The 7,567-nt window shown below is 43.0% G+C and overlaps 1 long non-coding RNA gene across 1 annotated transcript; it reads right to left on the bottom strand.

Annotated features, from left to right (window-relative positions):
* Nucleotides 1-3,422: 3,422 nt before the first annotated feature.
* LOC132325778 (uncharacterized) lies at nucleotides 3,423-7,309 on the bottom strand. Its single transcript, XR_009486014.1, has 3 exons — nucleotides 7,249-7,309; nucleotides 6,457-6,513; nucleotides 3,423-3,646 (listed from the first exon to the last, which is right to left on the bottom strand). It is a non-coding gene; the product is annotated as an uncharacterized LOC132325778 (long non-coding RNA).
* Nucleotides 7,310-7,567: the final 258 nt, after the last annotated feature.

Below are 7,567 nucleotides of genomic sequence, written 5' to 3' on the forward strand. Positions count from 1 at the left end.
TCTACTGCTTCTTCATGTACAACTCTCCATTACATATTTTAAAATCTCTGTGCCAGGCAAAATGAATTAGCTCAAAAGTCTTATGGAAAACAGATTTATAAACTTGTTTGATAAATGCTGTGTTTCAGCCTAGGATGTTTTCTCTTTGCACATTAATAAATGAAAGCTACCAGAAATGATGATAAAGCACAGGGTAAGAAACTCAGGTAGTATAAAAGTACTCTTCAGTTGGCTTAGGATGACTTATACTTTGAGGATCTGGACACAAACCAAGGGGCAGCTTGCCAACAGAGCCTTTCCTCAGCAACTGTCTCTCAGAGAGGCTGTTGCAATCCCAAATAATTTCCTCTATTAAACCCCTGTTCCAGCTCAGGAGTTCCTTCCTTTTGCTGTAGCAATAGGAAAATGCAACCAACAGCATCAGACCCATCTGTACAAGTAGTTTAACTAACAGATCCATGATTAGTATTTTAATTTGTGCACTATGCTTACCAAAGAAGTTTGAGAGCCAGCTTCAATTCATAAGGAAACATATTTTTCAAAGCCATCTGAGCCGACATGTTCACAAAAGAACACTATCTGACTCACTGAAATCAAGATCCTCCTCAGCAATAAAAACCTGGGGAGAGAGGATTTGCATCTTGCCCAGGATGTCAACGGGATTTGCTCAATGACAAGAGTCACACTGATCACTGGCAGCCTAAACCCAGCACAGCAGGCATCAGCAGTTAGTCCAGTCCTTGTAGGTACTTTAGATGTGTTCATCATCTCCCTCATTTCATCAATTTCATTAAGATGAGAATGCTCACATCAGTAAACATACACGTTTGGGGAAATAAGCTTGTGTGATAAGGTTACTCTGTATTGGAGTTTCACTGCTACCAGAACATGCAGCTCTGTGCCCTCAGCTGCCATTACTTTTGTTCCCAGTACCCCTATTAACACACAGACCCCCAGTACGTGATGGCAACTGACATGGAAGGTGCCTGAGGCACAGATAGAAATTGGTGTTAGTGTTCCTCTGCTGCCAGGGTACAGTCCAGGTTTGTGGTTTGGGTCGTGGTCATTAAGGAGCCCAGCAGATTAATATTCTTCCTTATTTCCCCCTTCACCATAGCATTCAATTTCACTAGGTTTATAGCTTGCACAGGAAAATGCACTGCTAAACACAGATGAGAAAAATATATACTACATACAGAAAACATATCCTGTAAGGACCTTTCAACATCATTTCCAGGTATCATATTTTTCTGGTTATAAAACAACCCCTCAGTATCTTCAGCTGTGCATGGTGACATGACATAAACCCAACACAGTCATATCAAGGAATTTATCTCTTTCCATCTTCTTTCCTGCCACCAGCTGTATGAGAATCGTTTATTTAAAAGCAACTTTGGATACAAGTATTTTGACCTCAGGTATATCAAGACACCTCCAGGCAACCTCCATGCAGGATCAGCTGAGTATAGACCCATTTCCACCATGACATGAGGAATAATGTCATTTGATCTCAGTCTTTTTATCTTTTCTAATGCTTTTGTCTCTTTTGCCTACTCCTCCTGTTACCTGGTGTGCAATATGCACCTTAAGAGATCCAGGGTACATTGTCTCAGAGAAATAGCCATTAATTATTAAACCTGTCTCTATAACAGCCTTCCAGGTGTTGAGACAATCTGTAAGCTAAGCACTGATGTTTATCTCTGTAACACAGCACTACTGCATGAAACCTGTCAGCCAAACTGCTGCACAAGCCTTTTCATTTTTATTTTTTATGGAATTGCCTTACAATAGAAAAATGCCTATTTACAGAAAAAAAGGAGACAATCCTTACAAGGGTAAATCCTCCCTTTTGTCCATTCTGGGCAGGCATTTTTCACCATGCAAAACATCACACAGATTTCAGTACTGTCCTTATCACCTTTGCTGTGTAAGCAGTCAGGAGCTGGAAACCTGGAGCCAGGTCTAGATGCAGCACTTGCCATTTCCAAGCCAGCTCATTTCTTGTGGGATTACACATGTCTACACATCATCTGACTAATTTTAAGGTTGTCCGTGGAAGGGGCAGGGAGTGGGTGAGGGTTGAGAATCTGCTGCCAGCAAAAGAACCCCAAAATTGTGGGGTGAGATTTTGTGCCCTGCTGTTGCCAGATGAACTTTTGGTGATTAGATTTCCTTTGTCTGCCTTTAACAGTATTATTACAATTATTTTTTTCATGGTCTATGAAAAAAATAAAATTAAAAATCCCTTTCAGGGATCTAAACCTATTGTCCCAATCACAGTGCAAACAGCCTAAAATGAACTTAATAAACACTAGGAGAGTCCAGGTTTCTTATGGGTTTTTTTCTCATGATTATTTGGAGGTACAAACTGAGGCACTTTTTTTGGTGCCTAACTACTGTATCTCCCTTATGAACTTTTTGGTATCTTCCAAGATAAAATGTATCTGCTGCTTTTCTTTCTGGCGTGTGACTCCAGGGTTCCTCTCTGCTCCAGCTGGCTGCCTGCTTATACAAAACTTGCAGGAATTCAATTAGCTTCAAGCCCACTCTCCAGCAGCCAAATTAAATCAACTAGTGTGTTCAACAGTTATCTGAGGATGTACAGAATATGATCACCCTATTTCCTGAGGAAACCAGACTAGCAATTCCTACTTCTAAGAGCTAATCACTTGCAGTGGATGTATGAAATAAATGGGAAAATGAGAAGATGGCAGAAAGGCCAAAGCTAGGTAATAAGAAATCGAACATTCCATTGTGCAAGAAAATGAACATTAGTCACAGTACAATGCTGACAGCTGGCACCAGCTTTGCAACCAGGCAAGGCATTTAAAGAAAGGATGGGCAGCCAGGAGGGAGGTGGCAAGGTGGCATTTTGTCCCAAATCATCTTATATATATATATGCAAGGCAGCATGGAGGGAATCTCCACTCAAAGGGAACTAGTAGGAGATGTATAAGCAAATGTGGTTGTGTCAAATGAGCAGGGATGAGCTTTTCCACCCTGGATCTGTGTGCTGATCCAGGGAGACTGACCTGCCTCCATGCCCCATTTTCCCCATGATTTGCCATTCACCCTGGCCTTAGCCTCATCTTCCATCTTTCATGGAAACTTTCCTGCTGCCTCAACCCAAATGGAGCAAGGGGAAGCTTACTTTGAAAATTCACCCATGAGCAGGTGGAGAGCTGCTGCTGTGGGAAGTCAGCAGACAGTAACTTTTTGCATTGTTTGCAAAAGAGGTGTCTGCCCACATTCTCCACAGGGCAACTGGTTCTGGGGAGGGACTGTGTTTTCAGGCACCTTCTGTACAAAAGTGAAATGCTTGCACTTCTGTATGGGAAAGGGAGTTAATGTGTATTGAGAGACATCTCAATGTGTTTCTGGAATGTCCTGGGTTACAGGAGACATCTGGGCTCTCACCTTTCTGCATGGGTGGGTACTGGAGGTTTGGATGGAAAGAAACCCCAAATTGAAAGAACTTCTGTGGCATGTTTTGGCTGAGTGAAAAGCAACAGCAAACAGGTGCTAGTGGCTTAATGGTAGGAAATGTAGACCACAATGACAGAGACTGTGGAGCTAGGACTACTCACAGGTTTCATGTATCCATAAGGCAATGTCATATATTCCATTTGATCAACTGAAGATGAGCCTGGAATAAATAAATGTGAGAATTACTAGCTGAAACAGTAACAAATCAGACATGTATGCTTTGCCTCTAGAAAAACTGCTCCTCTTCCTCTATCTGCATCAAAAGCAGGAGCTGGCTCTTATCAGTTCTTTCCCTTTTCTAGCTCTCTGCTGTCTGAGCTACCTTGTTCCAGGGGAGCTTTTTCCCCACTAGCTAAGCCTGATGCTTTAAGGCCCGTGAAGGCTTTAAAGCTGCTTACAGATTGCAAAGTGACCTTTTTTAGACTTCAGACTGAGATTGACTCATGTGAACTCAGACTCCCAGAACATGGGTAACAAATTGTCTTTCATATTTCTAAACTGTCAGATAGTCATTAGTAATAAATAATAAATGTCACGTGGCTTGCAAAATACATATCCAGCCTATTTAAGAATACTTAATGCTTGTGGCAAGTTCTTTATCTCCAAGCATTTTTATCTTGACTAGTGGTTTCAGCCATTGGCCTCAGAACTGCCTATAGGAAGGAAGGAGAAAGGTAAATATCATATATTGTATTCTTAAAAGGGGAAGAAAAGAGAAGGGGTAAGCCAAAGACAGAACTTGGATGAGACCCAGGGGGAATGAGGATGGACTCGTGCACACATCAGCCATCATGGCTGCAGTGCTTTATGCCTGCTTGTTGCCAGATACCCGGCAGGAAGATTTGCTGCAAGCCCCATCCTCAGCATCTGGCCTCTGGGAAAGGCAGGACAGAAGGCAGAGTGGGTCCCCACTCCTCCCAGCTGCACCCCAGTGCTGAATGCTGTGCCAGTCTGCAAGGCAGGCAGGGGATCCATATCTTGGCTCCACGTGAATATTGCATGATTCCTCTTTCCTCTCTCACTTCACTAAGCTCTCATTTCCTATGCCTCTGCTAGCGCAGTTCAGGCTGAAAAATCGTCTTCGTAATGCCCAGGCTTGTTTGCTTTCTTTGGGGATGTTTATTTAATATCTCCTCACTAATGAGTGAGGTTTTTTCTATGATCCACAAGGCATCAATATTGCATGTGCTCAGAGACCTGAAGGCTAAGAAATACATGGATGCTAAGCACTGTGTATTTCAAGCGGCAAGTGTTTTGTTAACAGCAACAGCTAAACAAGCCAGGGAACAGCCTGAACTTCTGGAGTCAAAGCAGATCAAAGCACATAAAGGTTAATGGGCAAAATGCCACAGGAGCCATTCTGCAGTGGGAATTTATTATTTACAAGCGTACCAGGAAAAGACTGCTTTAATCACTAGATTATGCTAAGTACTTGCCAATTTTAATATAGTAAACCACTATTTTTTTCCTACTTCAGCATCACAAAACTTGCCTTCTTAAATATAGAAACATATAATCAGATTCTTATCAAATGCTTTCCCCTCCTTCCCCAAGAAAAACATTAATGTTATTAATATAACCCCATCAAGATCTCTGAGAAAGGGCTGTGGAGGATGGGGGCCAGATTTTACCTCTCCCTCCCTGTCCCTATCCTGTTTTTTGCCTCCCACGACTATTTGCCTGGAGGCACTTGTCCCATTTGCCTGTGCTGCCCTCTGGGTTATTTTCTCCATGACTTGGAGTTGTCCTCTGAGCACAGAAATTCCCTGATGCCGTCCCCGGTATCCCTGTGTACCTCAGTTGCCCCATATGCTCCTTGGACAACAACTTTGCCAAAACCAGGGGGGAGGGGATGTTGGGGAGCCCTCCCAACCACGTGTCCCTGGTGCCAAGGACATGCCACCCAGAGGGTCACCACACAGCCAAGGAAAGCTTGGCTGCAGGAGAGAGGCAGCAACCTTGGCTCAGCACCTCCTGAAAATGGCATGCTAAAAATTCTATTGTGTGCTTAAATGGTATTTATAGACACCATCAATCACAGAGGTCCTAAGCACATTAAATCAAAATTAATTTAAAAACCAGTGTTCTGCAAGACTCCTAAAAACAGCTCAGAAAGATGATATCATTATAGCCCTCTCCTAAATTTCATGGTTTCAAGTAGGTCTCATGCTCAGCAGGGCTTGGTTTACACTGAGACTCAGCACCTGACACTGGTATCCATCAAAAAGGGGAACAGAGACAGCAGGAAGCAAACTCAGACTGACCCTTTCTGTTACAGGGAACAGGGCTCACAGCTCCCTTACCTTAATGAAACAAGAGTCAGTCACATAACAGCAGTACAGATTTAGCATAGAATAAGCTAGAATCAGTCTCACAACCTTCAGAAGTGGGAAAAAAATCAAAAGACAACACAAAAACTAGAGCCCCATCCCTGAGCCAAGGCAAACGGCTGACCTCTTGCTCTGTTTTTAAACTCCAACCCTCCCCTCCCTGTCCCTGACCATAACTGGGCACAGCTGGGTGCCCGCTGCTCGCCTCCAGCTGGGGGTAGGTTGAGGCAGCAAACAGAAAACATATGTGAACTACAGACCTTGCTAAATTAGCTGTATGCAGTATTTTTCATTCTTGATGTGGTGGCATTTTAGGCAGCATTGGAGTGCTCACAGGGGTGCAGTTTCTTTGGCTAAAGCTTGCTTTTTGGCCATCTGAACATAAATTATGCAGCTGCAGCAGATGTGCCATAGCCAAGGACACAGGGATAGCAGCAGGCAGTACCAGTACACCAGAGCAGTATGATTGATAGGCACAGCTCCTCAGTCATCAGTGGACACGTATATTGCTATCCTGAGTTTGACTCTTAGGTCTAAAATGAGTTACATTCTTGAGTTTGGATTTTTCTGGCTACTTGTGGTTTTATTTATGTTTACCAATTCATCAGCACTGCTTGCAAAAATAAGATATAGCACTTACAAGCTGTTCTCAAGAGAAGAAGCATTTTCCATTCCGAGTTTTACTAGAGCCATGGTACTAGAAGCAGAAATAAGGCAAAAGTTAGTGTGTCTCCTTGCAGTAATGCTGCTTACTCCCTGCATAACTAACCTACAAGGGTGGAGGAATATTAAGTTCCATGTAGGCCACTGATTTTCTTATTCATGCAAAACCTCCACTGCAAGTTTAAGCAATGCCTATACCTATCATGCAACAGAGTAAGCTGTGATGCAGTTTGCTTTTTCTTCATTATTGTAATTTGTTTCTATCCCTTCCTCAGCTCCTCCTCTTTTTTTTTCTTTTTTTTTAATTTTCTTTTTTTTTCTTTTGGTTACTCTCCTGCAGAAAGTCAAACCACAGGCAGCTTTCTTCTACAAAAAAATCCAATTAGGTAAGATTGTGGATGGATTAAGATTTAAGACTCCACAGAGATGCCTGGATGGAAATCCTTTAAGTTGGCTAGTTCTTATTCAAAAACAAACAAGGATGGAGGGCAGCACCACATTTAACTTGGGGACTGGTGGGTGGAAACCACCAGATAATTAAAGATCTCTCTTTATCACCCTTGAAGAGGGAGGGTCAGATAAGGCAGGATATGACCCATTACCGGCAAGGACAGGTATGTAGGTCACTGTGTCACATGGAAAGACACAGAGCAGAACCCGAGCAGCAGCCTGCACACAGTGGCCCAGATCAAAGAAGAAATTTGGGACACCTTCACAAAGAGCTCTGCCCGTGGATCAGGGAACAGCAGAACAAAGAGAAACACCATACCCAGCTCTCTTCTTCCTCTGGAAGGACCAATGGTCATCTTGGCTGCTGTCAGGAGATAGCTGATGGAAGAAAAAAACCTTTAATGAAGAATTCCTAGGATTTTTTAGGGCCAGAAATAGGGAGGGCAAACAGGTGCAGGGAGTATGCAAACAGCTGCATGTACAGCACAAGTGGCTTCTGCTTGATCCCACTCTTCCTGGAGTTCTTTCATCCAGAAAAACTGTCAAAGCGAGGAGAAGGGAACAAAGTTTTCTCTCCTAAGGCATGGAACACAAATGAGGCAGATGGCAGGACTAATACAAATGTTTCAGCCATTCAT

The sequence above is a fragment of the Haemorhous mexicanus genome, chromosome 3 (genome assembly GCF_027477595.1).
Source record: "Haemorhous mexicanus isolate bHaeMex1 chromosome 3, bHaeMex1.pri, whole genome shotgun sequence".
NCBI classification, from domain to species: Eukaryota; Metazoa; Chordata; class Aves; order Passeriformes; family Fringillidae; genus Haemorhous; species Haemorhous mexicanus.